The sequence below is a fragment of the Littorina saxatilis genome, linkage group LG11, assembly GCF_037325665.1.
Source record: "Littorina saxatilis isolate snail1 linkage group LG11, US_GU_Lsax_2.0, whole genome shotgun sequence".
Lineage (NCBI taxonomy): Eukaryota > Metazoa > Mollusca > Gastropoda > Littorinimorpha > Littorinidae > Littorina > Littorina saxatilis.
The window spans coordinates 6,819,313-6,835,478 of NC_090255.1; the positions used below are offsets into that span (position 1 = coordinate 6,819,313).

At 41.9% G+C, this 16,166-nt stretch overlaps 1 long non-coding RNA gene across 2 annotated transcripts in view; it reads left to right on the forward strand.

Moving 5' to 3' along the window:
* LOC138979652 (uncharacterized) overlaps positions 1 to 5,633 on the forward strand; it is a 58,006-nt gene extending 52,373 nt beyond the window's left edge. For both annotated transcript variants that reach the window (XR_011460075.1, XR_011460076.1), the window contains exon 2: positions 2,621 to 5,633. This is a non-coding gene — a long non-coding RNA (uncharacterized lncRNA). The remainder of the gene's footprint in view (positions 1 to 2,620) is intronic.
* The last annotated feature ends 10,533 nt before the right edge of the window (positions 5,634 to 16,166 follow it).

Here is a 16,166-nt window from a genome sequence, read left to right on the forward strand (position 1 = left end):
TTGTGAGGTTTTTTCTTCTCTCATTGGTTCTGTTTTTCTTTTATATTTTGCATTGCACTGACCGACTGACCTCAATTTTGGCTGACGAGACACACCCACTGAAACCTGAATTTGACTCTCGACGCATTGACAGGAGTGGTAGACTGAGGGCTATGGTTGCTAGAACGTCACGTTTCCGCAATTCTTTTGTTCCCAGAGCTATCCATGCTTTCAACCAATCACATGTTAGAGGCCTCTATCATGTTTCTCTGTCATAATTATTACTGTACTCTGTTGCTGGGTTATCTGTAATGTATGTATTTTTAGTAACTGTATTACCGTAGTTCAAATGTGCGGTGTTCTAGTCGACATGTGGTGCTTTGTATACCATGTGTGTGCGTGGATGTGGAGGTGGACTCTTGGACGTCTTTTTGTTATCGGAATTATGGTTTTTGTTAAATTGTATTGCTGTTGCTGTTGTTGTTGTGTGAGTGAGTTGTGTGTTGGCAGACTTGACTTGACGGATGACTGTTTGCGTTAGTGAGACTGTGATCATACTCATAATAATCATACTCACTTATTTTCTTATGATGTTTTTATTTTTATTATGCATTCTTATTCTTTTGATTGGAAATGAGTATTGTTACAATTTAATTTCCATATGGATTAATAAAATTGAGTTGAGTTGAGTTGAGTTAAAGGCCCACTCCGCAATGTAAAAAAAAAAAGATCACCTCGCTGTCTCAGATCTGGTCATGGTTTTACGTGGGATAAGACGGTCCCTCCACTTGGTCATATACCAAAAATGAACAGCCTGCAAGCTCTCTGCGCACTGATGCCTTTAAAAAAAAAAAAAATTCATCTGAAAATTCCAACTCACCACAGCAACGAGTCAGGGTGCTGAGTTTTGGTATGTGACCTTCTTCTTCTTCAGCGTTCCAGAATTGTCTGGTTAGGTGTGAGGTCGTTTGCCCATTTGGGTTCCCCACACTATACTCTGAAAGCATAGTCAGCTTCACTCCGCTTTCGTTGAGTAGGCATGCTGGGTGTTTTCGTGTGTCCATAACCCACCGAACTCCGACATGGATTACAGGATCTTTTCCGTGCGCACTTAGTCTTGTGCTTGCGTGTACACACGAAGGGGGTTAGTCACTAGCAGGTCTGCACATAAGTTGACCTGTGAGATCGGAAAAATCTCCACTCTTAACCCACCAGCCGACAGCGACCTGGATTCGAACTCATGAGCTCCCGATTAGGAGGCCGACGTCTTACCACCTCACCACTGCGCATGTCGGTATGTGACCAAGTGGAGGGATGGTCTTATTCCGTTTTAAAACCTGACGTGACCAGATCTGAGACGATGAGAAGAACTGCTTTCACGAGACGGCGTTTGCCTTTTACTCCATACAGCTTACTGCTGGTGGTTTTGCGTTTGTTATTGAATATGTTTTGTTTAAAGTTTTCCTTATTAATTCAATTCAATTACAACCTTTTCTTGTTGTTTAGAATCTAAAATGTGTTGTAAAAGTTAAGTGGAAAATGATTATGCTAGGTGAAAGCAAAAGTGCATATAAACTGTTCAGGCATGGGAATTGTCCGCCGAACGGCGGATTTCCGCCGAATTCTTTTTTTTGTTCCGCCGAAAATGCAAAAGTGTCCGCCGAAAAAATAAAGGGGGGAGGCACACAAAAAAAGCACCGGTTACTTTGGCCTTTGCGCAAAAGCCCGCGAAAACTTTCCGTACTTTGCGTCTTCAGTTATAAATTTTCCGCCTTTTTTACAATTTTCAATTCCCATGCCTGCTGTTGTTATGTTTGTAAGCAATAGTCTCCTGTCCGCCCAGCGACCTTCCCCTTGACCCTGCTTGTGACCTCGATGTTTTTTGCCCCCGCAAGGGGTACAGTACTCTCTAAGCACCCAAAACCTCAGAGAGATAACTGGCGGAAACCTTCCTATTGTAGTCTCCTGTATGACGGCTTACTAGTGCCAAAACCTCATAATTGTAATTATCAAGGGAAAATGAGTAATTTTCCCTTGATAATTACCATTTTCACGTGTTAATTACTAATTTTCCCCGGAAAATTACTAATTTTTCCGGAAAAATTACTAACTTTCACCTGTTGATTACTAATTTTTAGTTTTGGCTCACTTCCTGACGGATTGCTAATGCCGAAACTAAAAATTAGTAATTTTCCCGTGAAAATTAGTAACTAACAGATGAAAACAGTAACTGACAACGTTAATTAGTAATTATCACGTGATAATGGGTAACACCAGGTTTTGGGCACTAGTAAGCCGTCATACTCCTGTCCGCCCAGCCGACCTTCCCCTTGACCCTGCTTGTGACCTCGATGTTTTTTGCCCCCGTAAGGGGCACGCACCCAAAACCTCAGAGAGATAACTGGCGCAAACCTTCCTATTACCAGACGTGATCCGATGTAGATTTTACATACATGCATGTACATATGTCATCTTTTTTATTAGCATGTATTTTTTCCTTTTTCTTATGCGGACATTTTGATTAATATTTCACAATTCTTGACAGTAAGTCTCACTGTGTTCTTGGTTTCCTTTTGAAAAACTACAGTCTTTCTTTCTTTCTTTCTTTATTTGGTGTTTAACGTCGTTTTCAACCACGAAGGTTATATCGCGACGAGGGAAAGGGGGGAGATGGGATAGGGGAAAGGGGGGAGATGGGATAGAGCCACTTGTTAAGTGTTTCTTGTTCACAAAAGCACTTATCAAAAAATTGCTCCAGGGGCTTGCAACGTAGTACAATATATGACCTTACTGGGAGAATGCAAGTTTCCAGTACAAAGGACTAAACATTTCTTACATACTACTTGACTAAAATCTTTACAAACATTGACTATATTCTATACAAGAACCACTAAACAAGGGTAAAAGGAGAAACATAATCCGTTAGTCGCCTCTTACGACATGCTGGGTGCAGAGAAATAAGGATGTGGAAAAGAAGACTTTTGGTAAGTGAAATAAAGGTGATGGATCCAGTCAGATAGAAATAAGACAAGAAAAGAATTGGAAATCTGCAGGGAATAGTAGGGAGAGTTTTCTTGGAAGGAAATATAGGTGAAAGGACTGGTAAGGCAGAAATAAGACAAAAGAAGAGAAGTAAAGGGGTGGGGTAGCTCTGTGGAAACACTCCCGCGGCGTGAAGGCGACCCCATGGGAGCATTTGAACGCTACAGTGGAACCTGCCCTTGCGACTTCTCTTCTTTTGTCTTATTTCTGCCTTACCAGTCCTTTCACCTATATTTCCTTCCAAGAAAACTCTCCCTACTATTCCCTGCAGTTTTCCAATTCTTTTCTTGTTGTCTTATTTCTACCTGACTGGATCCATCACCTTTATTTCACTTACCAAAAGTCTTCTTTTCCACATCCTTATTTCTCTGCACCCCGCATGTCGTAAGAGGCGACTAACGGATTCTGTTTCTCCTTTTACCCTTGTTAAGTGGTTCTTGTATAGAATATAGTCAATGTTTGTAAAGATTTTAGTCAAGCAGTATGTAAGAAATGTTTAGTCCTTTGTACTGGAAACTTGCATTCTCCCAGTAAGGTAATACATTGTACTACGTTGCAAGCCCCTGGAGCAATTTTTTGATTAGTGCTTTTGTGAACAAGAAACACTTAACAAGTGGCTCTATCCCATCTCCCCCCTTTCCCCTATCCCATCTCCCCCCTTTCCCTCGTCGCGATATAACCTTCGTGGTTGAAAACGACGTTAAACACCAAATAAAGAAAGAAAGATGCCCTTGCGAACATTTGCACACAAAGACCACTCTCAAAAGAATAATAAAAACAAGAAAGGTACATGTGATTGAAAGTTTCATTTATGTCAACACAATACTGATCTTCGACCCAACGATCTTTCAACAGGACAGACAGAAACCCACTTATAATACAGGGTGACCCCAAAAAAAGAGTACCCAAACAAAACGTCATAAATTCAACAAAAATAAAGCAATCTTCATAAAATGTATTTACACACACAAGTAGCCTCTGCATGATTTGCACAGAAAATTTTAGCGTTCTAGCTTGTCTTTCAGGAAAGTTATGCTCATTCTACAGAACATGCTCCAAATGGCCTCCCCCGGATTTAAATCCCCCAGATTTCTATCTTTGGGGGTTCCTGAAAGACAACGTCTACAGGAACAACCCACAGACAATCACAGAACTCAAGAGAGCCATCACAACAACCATTCGCGGAATCTCGCAACAGGAGTGTGTGCGGGTGATTGATAACTTTGCACGGCGAGTTCAAGTTTGCCTGCAGCGGCGCGGAGGCCATTTGGAGCATGTTCTGTAGAATGAGCATAACTTTCCTGAAAGACAAGCTAGAACGCTAAAATTTTCTGTGCAAATCGCGCAGAGGCTACTTGTGTGTGTAAATAAATTTTATGAAGATTGCTTTATTTTTGTTCAATTTATGACGTTTTGTTTGGGTACTCTTTTTTTTTGGGTCACCCTGTACATGTACAGAAAATACACTTATCTGACAAATTGTTCAAAAACTCGTTCCGAAGATACAAGACAAAAGACACGGCCACTTTTGATTGGTCCCTCAGGTGGTGGTTCAACAGTACCGTACATAATCAGACCTCAGAATATGCAGAACGTTCTGCTGTGATTTGTGTGTGTGCAGCTATAATCAAAGTCTTTACAAGCTATATATTTTTTTGCTCATTGTTGAAAAAAAGATTATAATGCATTTTGAAATAAAATCTATTAAAACCTTTATTTGTGTAATATCTATAAAGAAAAAATTCAAAAACCAAAAACATAATTTTGAAATATATTGTATATCTATGAACACCTGTTTTTAAAAAAAAATGTTGGTGTACAATCTTTACAAAAAAATATTTGGTTTGTGTAAAATCTATGAAAATTCATTTTTGACTCACATGCGAAGCAAAAGTGAGTCTATGTACTCACCCGAGTCGTCCGTCCGTCCGTCCGGAAAACTTTAACGTTGGATATTTCTTGGACACTATTCAGTCTATCAGTACCAAATTTGGCAAGATGGTGTATGATGACAAGGCCCCAAAAAACATACATAGCATCTTGACCTTGCTTCAAGGTCAAGGTTGCAGGGGCCATAAATGTTGTCTAAAAAAAGCTATTTTTCACATTTTTCCCATTTTCTCTGAAGTTTTTGAGATTGAATACCTCACCTATATATGATATATAGGGCAAAGTAAGCCCCATCTTTTGATACCAGTTTGGTTTACCTTGCTTCAAGGTCAAGGTCACAGGAGCTCTTCAAAGTTGGATTGTATACATATTTTGAAGTGACCTTGACCCTGAACTATGGAAGATAACTGTTTCAAACTTAAAAATTATGTGGGGCACATGTTATGCTTTCATCATGAGACACATTTGGTCTCATATGATCAAGGTCAAGGTCACTTTGACCCTTATGAAATGTGACCAAAATAAGGTAGTGAACCACTAAAAGTGACCATATCTCATGGTAGAAAGAGCCAATAAGCACCATTGTACTTCCTATGTCTTGAATTAACAGCTTTGTGTTGCATGACCTTGGATGACCTTGACCTTGGGTCAAGGTCAAGCATGTGAGTCGTATGGGCTTTGCCCTTCTTGTTTGGTTGTAAAATTCTATGATAAAAATAAAATAAACAACAGTATTGTTTTGGTTTAACATCTATCACAAAAACTTTGTTGTTGCTGTATACGACCTTTAAAAACACATTTTTTCCGTGCATAAGTTCTATGAAAAGCCATTTTTTTATTATAATATTTTGACAAAATAAAACTAAATTAAAAAAAACAAACAACCATAAAGGCTTTGTGTGTGCCAAGGTGTCTTCCTTTCTTGTACACCGTTTTGTTGATTTCCATAGATGTTCATGTTTTAGCCGAGAATGAGAAAATGAACGAACGGTATTTAAAGACCCACTCGGCCTTGTGAAAACAGTACCCCTCACGTCCTTCCGTTTGGTCACACACTAAAAATCAGCACCGTGACTGCTTGATGTGGTGTGTTGGATTGATTTGATGAATTAATTTCTGGAAAAGGCACCAGTGCCCTTTACAAAATTAGATCTTTATAACCAAAAAACCAGGCTGTTCATTGTTGGTATGTGACCAAGTGGAGGGATGGTCTTATCTCCTGTAAAAGCCTGACCCAACATGGATCCTTTAAGGAGGATAAAAGGTTTAAGGCACAATGCCTTGTCCTGGGGGCCCGGGTAGCTCAGGTGGTAGAGCACTGGACTTGTGATCGAGAGGTCGCTGGTTCGAATCCGGGCCGGGACGGACACGGGTCAACTTTATGTGCAGACCCAGAGACGGTATCCATCTCCCACCCCCGTGTCACCACAATGGCACGTTAAAGATCTTGGTCATTCTACCATAAGTGTAGATGGCTGATACCACCTAAACACGCAAACATGAAAAAGCCGTGAGGGCGTAAAACTCGAATCGTATAAACCAATTATGTCCAATATAGGCAATTAAGACCTGACGGACAATAAGCCCCTTACAATTTACTTTTGCCTTGTCCTACTACCTACCCCCACACACAAAACAAACCCATGTAATGCACACAGAGAAAAATACAGAGAAGAATAACAATTCTAAATGCAAGCAGCATACAAAATGCAGAACAGTTCGAGGTTGCAACCATTACACAAAAAATAGTAAACACACATACACACTCCAACAAACACACACACTCACAATTACACACACACACTTACGTATATACACACACACACACACACCCACACACATACTCGCACATATGTACACACACCCACACACACACTCACACGTATGTACACACACACACACACACACACACACATACTCACACGTACACACAAAGGCACAATTAATCCCTGTCAGAGACACACACATACGCGCATGTAAATGCAAATCAAAAATATGATCAAATAGAACGTTATACAAGTAATATGAGGCCACGAACAAAGAAACAAACAATATGCAATGGGAAAACATGTATACAGAGGTCAAATAAAACATGATATAGAAGACGAAAAGGAATCGGTGCGTGCATATTATGTGTGTGCACGCGAAAGAGGGTGGTTCTTTTCATGTTTTCAAAGGTTCTGCTTAGGTACACGAGAATGATGAGAGAGAGAGAGAGAGAGAGAGAGAGAGAGAGAGAGAGAGAGAGAGAGAAGAGAGAGACTTAGACTTAGAACATTTTATTGACATAAAGGGTAGGGGAGGGTGGGGCAGGTAGGGTCAAAAAAATCCTTTTTCACTCTCATTCAAAGATTAACCAGTGAAAACATTTCAAACAACTTTTTAAGAAAACTTTAATCCTTTTGCAATACAATAATTCAACATTCGAAAATAAATCGTTCTAATCATGAGAGATAAACGATAAATAAAAAGGTCACCAAAAATACCCAACCTGCCCCACCACGGGGCAGGTTGGGTACCCCTGTGGGGAAGGTTGGGTCAACTTGAGAAAAACAGCTATTATCCTGCCAAAATAAAGGTAAATTAATAAATTGACTAGCTGAACGATACCACAATTAACCCGTGTATATAATTGAGATATGAAAACAACCAACCAAACAAAGAAGAACAAGAAAATTGCCAATAGTAACAACTTACCAAAAACAAACACGAAGCAAAAAATAATATTAAAAAACATCAATGGAAAATAACATAACTTCGCATGTCTGTGCGTGTTGTTATTAAAAACATAACTGAAATAAGAGGTCAGGGTTGAATACAAATGGTGCCGTTGCTGTTGCAATAAACAAAACCTGTCATTCTGTAACACAAACAATATTTATAACTCATACACATGAAATACACGCACCCATCAACACACAATCGCGCGCGTACATACAAACAAATTCACCTATGATTCATATTTCATGCAATAACAAATTTATCCTACATACGTGAGAGAGACACTCGTGAGATAATAATCGTTCAAATCACACGTGTGTATATCATGTAAATGAGGTCATGTCAAGCAAGTCTGGCAGGGACCTGTTTTTCCACTGCTTACAGGGCTGAATATTGGCGGTCGCCCGATCGCCCCCGGCGGGTTCAAATCGCGTCGGGCGGGTTCGAAATTCTGCTGAAATCGCCCGCCGTGCGGGTTCAAATTTCGCTGAAGCACAAAGTCGTCTGTCACTTCTCTACTGCCCACTCATCCCCCCCCCCCCCCCCCACTTTGAGAAGGACTCAGGACTACCACCAATCAAGGCCAGACACAGTGGCTAGACAGCTACCCCTCTCCGCCTCACTTGACCGTGTCACCACCCCTCCAGTGCCACGAGCCGCTGGCGATTGCATCAGCAGTCAAAATAGCTACTACCCCCCTCTTTGCGCTATTCACTTCAACCCCTCTCTTATCTTATTCTGCGCTGACCAATCCTTCAGAGACTTTCCTCTCATATAAAAACTCGGTCATTGACCCCGGGTAAGAAGGTCAGTGTCTGGACAGGCAGCTGTGTTCAGATTGCAAGTACCGATCATTGACCCAGGTCTCAAGGCCAACCAGCTTTTACAATGCCTCGACTGCAGGACATTTTCAGTTAAATACACGTGAGTAAAATATGTAGGATAAACAGAATACTACATGGCTTTCGCTCGCAGTTCAATATTAAATTAAAAAAACCCGTGTAAATCTGGTACGACACAGCAAGCCATGTAGTATTCTCTATATGTAAAGAAGGGGCAGGTTGGGTAATGACGGGGCAGGTCGAGTCACTGACCCAACCTGCCCATACCCTACCTGCCCCGCACAGGGTGCACAAAGAAATCGGTCTGTTACGTTTCGATTCAATTTAAATACGAATTTAAACAGCACAATTCACTTCTAAAATGAATCAGGTGTGTATACTAAAGATATCATCCATGAGCACCCTGTTAATCCACGTATAGAACAAAAAGTATGAGAGTCAAAAAAGTCACTTACTGTCAAATTTCATGGTGAAACCACCGGATCCATACTTGCACATCACTACCATTCAAACAAATTGGCGATAGGGACGCACTGGGACATTCAAAAACATAGATCGGAAACGAAACGGGAATATCTTTTCAATTGTGAGAGTTATTCAAGGTGACCCAACCTGCCCCTGACCCTACCTGCCCCACCCTCCCCTAAACATTTTGAGCCAAGGGCCTAATCTTACAACGTGCCCTTTACATTCACACTAACACATCCGCACGCATATAAACAACAGAGAGAGACAGAGACAGAGAGAGAGACAGAGACAGAGAGAGAGAGAGAGAGAGAGAGAGAGAGAGAGAGAGAGAGAGAGAGAGAGAGAGAGAGAGAGAGAGAGAGAGAGAGAGAGCAAACCCGAAAGACATTTTTGCAGAAAAAAATGGACGAGCGAGACGCACAAAAATTCAGGATTGGTTCAAAAAAGGAATGAGCAAAAATAGCGCAAACTCTCATTAAACTGTCAACTTGAATCGCTCGCATTGGATTATTGCAATGCACACAGGGACTGCACAAAAAGAACAGAAAAGAAAAGGAGGGGGGGTGGGGGGTGAGACGTTCCAGGGAAAGAGGGAACCGTTTTTGGTCGCGGCTATTTTTGTGTGTGGAGACTTTACAGGCACACGATAGTTATAGCGTCAGGGAAAAGGAAAGGAGTTGAATCTAAAACAAGTCGCGTAAGGCGAAATAACAACATGTAGTCAAGCTGTCGAAGTCACAGAATGAAATTGAACGCACTGCATTTTTTCACCAAGACCGCATACTCGTAGCATCGTCAGTCCACCGCTCGTGGCAAAGGCAGTGAAATCGGCAAGCCAGAATAGTGCGGTAATGTTCCCGCTGAGCAGGATAACACGCTTTTCTGTATCTCTATTCTTTTTTAGTGTACTGAGTTTGTTTTTAATCCAAACTTATCATATCTATATGTTTTTTGAATCAGGGACCGACAAGGAATAAGATGAAATCGTTTCTAAATCGATCAGTTTCGGACAATTAATTTTAATCATAATTTTCATATTTATAATTTTTAGAGCTTGTTTGTAATCCAAATATAACATATGTATATGTTTTTGGAATCAGAAAATGACGAAGAATAAGATGAAATTGTTTTGGATCGTTTTAAAAAAAGAAAAATTTAATGAGAAGTTTCCGATTTTTAATGACCACATTCATTCATTATTTTTTAAGCCACCAAGCTGAAATGCAATACCAAAGTCCAGCCTTCGTCGAAGATTGCTTTGCCAAATTTTAATCAATTTGATTAAAAAAATGAGGGTGTGACAGTGCCGCCTCAACTTTGACAAAAAGCCGGATATGACGTCATCAAAGGTATTTATCGGAAAAAAACAAAAAACGTCCGGGGATATTATTCCCAGGAACTCTCATGTCAAATTTCATAAAGATCGGTCCAGTAGTTTAGTTTGAATCGCTCTACACACACACACACACACACAAACACACACAATTCACACACACACACGCACGAACGCACGCACACGCACATACACACACACACACGGCACACACACACACACACACACACACACAGCACACACACACACACACATGTACACACACCACGACCCTCGTCTCGATTCCCCCTCTATGTTAAAACATTTAGTCATAACTTTACTAAATGTAAAAACGACGGTTTTGATGAGATAACTTGCCGCGCCTTTAAACCTCTTCATGCAGTTGTCTCCTTTAAACCGCATATCATCACGATAGTATGGGAACTCCCGACTGCGCATGTCAACAAAGTTTTCGCTCCCGCCATCTTGGTTGCTGTGTCTGAAATATATTTGGAAGCAAAGGGTATCATGTCGAGCACCTATTGCATAACATACACTGTAGAATGAAAAAAACCCAAGAAAGGTAGGTTGTAGGAATGTATGTTATTGACAAAACAATACGTTACATTCACAAACCTGTGTTGTCAATAACAAACGTCAGTTCCAACAACTTACCTTTCTTATTTTTTTATTCTGAATTTTGGAACGTAGGCAGTCTCTTTGTTTTTGGATTTATACACTGTAGAGTTAGTTGATCGCTGCGATAATATAAGATGTTGTTTGGTGGCTTGTTGGCAGACAAGCTTTTTTGTTGGTCCGAAGGGATCATATCGTCCCGGTGTAACACGAAATTTTTACTCCACGAAATTTTTACTCCACGAAACATTTACTCCGGAGTAAATATTTCGTACGAAGTTCTTACTCCGAGTACACCTTTCGTACGAGAAAAGAACTCCCCAAGGCACGAAAAATTACTCCCTCCACGACATTTTTATTCCCCATTTTTTTTACTTCCAGTCAAAATCTCGTACGAAAAAATGGGATGCGGGCGAAGGGATAATGCCAATAAGTGATCTCGCGCACACGAATGTCGCGCTACCCTCCTTCCACCCCTTCCACCACCAAGACTAACAGGGGACAAGGGAGTAAAAACTTCGTACACCTGGCATGGGAAGTTAAATTGCTCGTGTTGGGGTGAAGTAATTTATTCGTTATTTATTCGTCAGGGGAGTAACATTTTTGCACGACATGTTTTCTCGGAACTCACCTGTCTTGGGGAGTAATTTTCTCGTGCAATGGGGGAGTGCTTTTTTCGTAAAGGGAGTAACTTTTTCGCACGAAATGTTTACTCCAGAGTAAAAATCTCGTGGTAGTAATTTTCTCGTGTTACACCGGCTTTGTTTTACTGATCTTTATCGACCAAGGCCAAAGACCGAGGTTGATAAAGATGTAACAAAAGGCGTTATGCTCCCCGAGGACCAACAACAACTTGATAATTCTGGTCTGATAACAAGTCACCAAATATCGTTTTTGTCATCATTTTGGTAGTGCAACAGTACGCACAATCACCGCCCACAGGGAGATGAATTTGTAGAAATGCAAGTCAGGCCCCCAAAACGCGTCAGAAGTTCAATCCATCGTGTCATAATTGAAAATGTGACGTCAAACGTAAACTTTAGGTCGCCTTATTTTCTCCCAGTCTAAAATTGCACAGAGCTGCCATCATAATTATTTGTGAGGTCAGTCATTTTTTAGCACTTTAACATTTTTTTAAAAAGTGTTTCAGCCTTTTCGTTGTGCAATGTGTGATTGCATAGCTTAATTGCAAAATGACCACGAGTCGTCGCTGTAATTTCCAACATTGATTGGTCTTTGAGAATGACGTTCTTCTCGGAAACTGACACGAATCCAAAACCGCGATGGTTCCACACATCAAACAAACAGCCTTGTTGGCTTTTACTTTGACAATCCACGTCTCACCTGAAGCTTGTGACCATTGGCAACTTGGATTTGTCACATAAGAACATTGTTTTTTGTTACCTAGCTTGTTATGAATGAAAAGTTGTGAAAATGATGACAACAGGTCTTAATGGGTCAGCATGCAGCGTCCTGTTGTTTCGCCTCACTTTGGAAAACTACACACACACACACACAATTTGATTAAAAAACAAGTCGCGTAAGGCGAAAATACAATATTTAGTCAAGTAGCTGTCGAACTCACAGAATGAAACTGAACGCAATGCCATTTTTCAGCAAGACCGTATACTCGTAGCATCGTCAGTCCACCGCTCATGGCAAAGGCAGTGAAATTGACAAGAAGAGCGGGGTAGTAGTTGCGCTAAGAAGGATAGCACGCTTTTCTGTACCTCTCTTTGTTTTAACTTTCTGAGCGTGTTTTTAATCCAAACATATCATATCTATATGTTTTTGGAATCAGGAACCGACAAGGAAGAAGATGAAAGTGTTTTTAAATTGATTTGGACAATTTAATTTTAATAATAATTTTTATATATTTAATTTTCAGAGCTTGTTTTTAATCCGAATATAACATATTTATATGTTTTTGGAATCAGCAAATGATGGAGAATAAGATAAACGTAAATATGGATCGTTTTATAAACTTTTATTTTTTTTTACAATTTTCAGATTTTTAATGACCAAAGTCATTAATTAATTTTTAAGCCACCAAGCTGAAATGCAATACCGAAGTCCGGGCTTCGTCGAAGATTACTTGACCAAAATTTCAACCAATTTGGTTGAAAAATGAGGGCGTGACAGTGCCGCCTCAACTTTCACGAAAAGCCGGATATGACGTCATCAAAGACATTTATCAAAAAAATGAAAACAATGTTCGGGGATTTCATACCCAGGAACTCTCATGTCAAATTTCATAAAGATCGGTCCAGTAGTTTAGTCTGAATCGCTCTACACACACACACAGACACACACACACACACGCGCACACACGCACACACGCACATACACCACGACCCTCGTTTCGATTCCCCCTCGATGTTAAAATATTTAGTCAAAACTTGATATGGCTCAGGAACTTTCATGTAACATTTCATAAAGATCGGTCCAGTAGTTTACTCTGAATCGCTCTACACACACACACGCACAGACACACACACACACACACACACACACACACACATACACACACATACACACACACACACACACACACACACACACACACACACACACACACACCACGACCCTCGTTTCTTTATTTGGTGTTTAACGTCGTTTTCAACCACGAAGGTTATATCGCGACGGACGACCCTCGTCTCGATTCCCCCTCTATGTTAAAACATTTAGTCAAAACTTGACTAAATGTAAAAAGCATCAAATGTTCGAAATCTCAGTCGACTAGCATCGCAAAAAGGGAAAAGTTGCATGATTTTCGGTAGCCTACGTCCCCGTCGTCAAATGAAAAGAGCTGCATCTTACGCGCACCAGTCACCTCATTCACCCACCTCGACCTACATCCGGGTTCCCTACTTTCAAAACTTCGAATAGTTCTGTCTTTGTCTTGATGATAAAATAATTCTTGTGCGTTTTAACAATGTTTGTCTTGAAGGTTGTCACGTGGGGTGTGCACGTTAAAGATCCCACGATTGACAAAAGGGTCTTTCCTGGCAAAATGGTATAGGCATAGATAAAAATGTCCACCAAAATACCAGTGTGACTTGGAATAATAGGCCGGGAAAAGTAGGATATGCGCCGAAATGGCTGCGATCTGCTGGCCGATGTGAATGCGTGATGTATTGTGTAAAAAAAATTCCATCTCACACGGCATAAATAAATCCCTGCGCCTTGAATATGTGCGTGATATAAATTGCACAAAAAAACACACACAAAAAATCCCTGCGCTTAGAACTGTACCCACGGAATACGCGCGATATAAGCCTCATATTGATTGATTGATTGATTTATTCTCTAGATTGTGTAAGCCTGTTAGGTCCAGCGCCATAATGAGGCCTCCGATCCATACCTATACGTCAACGCAAAATAAATTCTTGGAAAAATGCTCGCCCTCTAAGGAGAGCACGTAATGTGTTGCCTGGCGATAGGCGATCAAACGAAAGGGTGTTTGTACTGTATGTAAAAGCCTGGTAGTGTCTGTGATCAAAAACTGATGGTTTACGGGAAAGAGAGAATGCTTACTGTCCTACAGGCTAAATATTTCGCCTCTTAAAGGACGTGCCATGGGTTATATGATAATTTGAGTTTTTTACGCCCTTACAGCTTTTGATGAGATACACAAGTGTATGCGTGTTTAGGTGGTATCAGCCATCTGCGCTTATGGCAAAATGACCGAGGTCTTTTACGTGCCATTGTGGTGACACGGGGGTGGGACATGGCTTCCGTCTCTGGGTCTGCACATAAAGGTTGACCCGTGTCCGTCCCGGCCCAAAGGGAGGCGGACTGGGCCTTTAACAAATACGGTGCAGCGCTATGCCTGTGAAGCGGAGTGGGCCTATAACAAATACGGTGCAGCGCTATGCCTGTGAAGCGGAGTGGGCCTTTAACAAATACGGTGCAGCGCTATGCCTGTGAAGCGGAGTGGGCCTATAATAAATACGGTACAGCGCTATGCCTGTGAAGCGGAGTGGGCCTTTAATAAATACGGTGCAGCGCTATGCCTGTGAAGCGGAGTGGGCCTTTAACAAATACGGTGCAGCGCTATGCCTGTGAAGCGGAGTGGGCCTATAATAAATACGGTGCAGCGCTATGCCTGTGAAGCGGAGTGGGCCTATAACAAATACGGTGCAGCGCTATGCCTGTGAAGCGGAGTGGGCCTTTAATAAATAAGGTGCAGCGCTATGCCTGTGAAGCGGAGTGGGCCTTTAACAAATACGGTGCAGCGCTATGCCTGTGAAGCGGAGTGGGCCTATAACAAATACGGTGCAGCGCTATGCCTGTGAAGCGGAGTGGGCCTTTAATAAATACGGTGCAGCGCTATGCCTGTGAAGCGGAGTGGGCCTATAATAAATACGGTGCAGCGCTATGCCTGTGAAGCGGAGTGGGCCTTTAATAAATACGGTGCAGCGCTATGCCTGTGAAGCGGAGTGGGCCTTTAATAAATACGGTGCAGCGCCTGTGAACCGGAGTGGGCCTTTAATAAATACGGTGCAGCGCTATGCCTGTGAAGCGGAGTAGGCCTTTAATAAATACGGTGCAGCGCTATGCCTGTGAAGCGGAGTAGGCCTTTAAAACATACGGTGCAGCGCTATGCCTGTGAAGCGGAGTGGGCCTTTAATAAATACGGTGCAGCACTATGCCTGTGAAGCGGAGTGGGCCTTTAATAAATACGGTGCAGCGCTATGCCTGTGAAGCGGAGTGGGCCTATAAAAAATACGGTGCAGCGCTATGCCTGTGAAGCGGAGTGGGCCTTTAACAAACAAGGTGCAGCGCCTGTGGGTTTAGCGGCGTGCAAGCAATCAGCCTGTCAAGATAGATTGATCATTAGCTGCCGTGCACCACGTGCTGTCCGAATGCCAACCTTCGTTTTTGCACCACTTTTACGCTGACCTCGTGTCGTCGTGTGTGTGTGTGAGTGGGGGCAGGGAGGGGGGGTAGGAGGGGGGAGAAGGTGAGGGGGAGAGGTGCTTTTGCAGGTTTGGTGTTGGTGGGGGGTACGGCGTCAGGAAGAAAAGTATGTGTGTGTGTGTGTGTGTGTGCGTGTGTGTGTGTGTGTGTGTGTGTCTGTATGTGTGTGTGTGTGTGTGTGTGCGAGCGTGTGTGTGTGGAGAGGAAGAGGGGGCGTGGTGTGATGAAGGTCAGTGGTTGGGTGGTGGTGTCTGTATCTGTCTATTGCGTCAGAGATGAATTTTGGCCCGGTGGTCTGTCTGTATGTCGGTTCGTCTGTCCCTCTCTATCCTTCTGTCCGGTCCCTCCCTCTC